Source organism: Octodon degus, unplaced genomic scaffold (assembly GCF_000260255.1).
Source record: "Octodon degus isolate 3935 unplaced genomic scaffold, OctDeg1.0 scaffold00072, whole genome shotgun sequence".
Taxonomy (NCBI): domain Eukaryota; kingdom Metazoa; phylum Chordata; class Mammalia; order Rodentia; family Octodontidae; genus Octodon; species Octodon degus.
The window spans coordinates 841,469-842,475 of NW_004524648.1; the positions used below are offsets into that span (position 1 = coordinate 841,469).

At 40.5% G+C, this 1,007-nt stretch overlaps 1 protein-coding gene across 1 annotated transcript in view; it reads left to right on the top strand.

Moving 5' to 3' along the window:
- The window catches only part of Mettl16 (methyltransferase like 16), an 87,459-nt gene that overhangs the window by 18,129 nt on the left and 68,323 nt on the right, over window positions 1-1,007 (top strand). The gene's annotated exons all lie outside the window — the stretch shown is intronic.

The window sequence follows — 1,007 nt, forward strand, 5'->3', positions numbered from 1 at the left end:
CGGGGATTGAACTCAGGCCCTTGCGCTTGCCAGGGAAGCGCTTATTCCACTGAGCCATCTCCCTGGCCTCTCAAATTATTTCTTACTCTACATTTTTCCTAGAATACTGCAGAGACTAGGAATATCCTCTGTGTGATATAAAGCTTGGTGCCTGGTGATGATATAATGACATTTTTTTTTCAAGTATGTGTTTATTTTGCTGTGAGGTAAAAAAATAAAACCTAGAACATCAAAACTTGTTTCATAGATGTTATTACTTAAAGGATTGCTACATGGGGCCGGGGAGATGGCTTAAGGGCCTGAGTTCAATCACGGTTCCGCAAAAAAAAAAAAAAAAAATGATAGAGGCTGGGTGTAGTGGTGCATGCTTGTAATCCCAGCACTTAGAAGGCTGAGGCGGGAGGATCATTGTATGAAGTCAGCCTCCCCTACATAGGGAATTCAAGGTCAGCATGAACTACATAGCAAGACCCTGTCTCAAGTATAAGACCTTTCATTGAATCCCTAGCACATACATAAAAAACCCTGACAAGCCACAATGATTAGTGGCTTGTATATATTTTTAAAAATCTCTGACTTTCATATTTTTTTTTTTTTTTTTATTTAGGCCAGGGTGTACAGGGTCTCACTGTGTAGATTGGACTCATAGCGATCCTCCTGTTTACAGCCTTCCAAGTGTTGGGATTACAGGTGCGCCACTATGTCCAGTCTGAGTCACTGTTTTAGTGTGTCCCAGGGGCGGGGCCGGCACGGCAGGCCTGGGATGAACTCCCAGCCTCTGCATCTGCCTAAGCAGGTACTTTAATCTGCTGAGCTATTTGGCCAGCCCTATACCTATTTTTCTTTTTTTTTTTTAAAGAGGAAAAAATTTCAAAACAAGGTAATAGGAAGGTAACAATGGTTAAGACATCACATGTAACACCCTTAACGTTCAGTTGAGGTTCTTTAAAAATCGTTTTGTTCATTTTTGTGGAAGATAATCCTTGTCTTTTTTAATTTATTTTTTA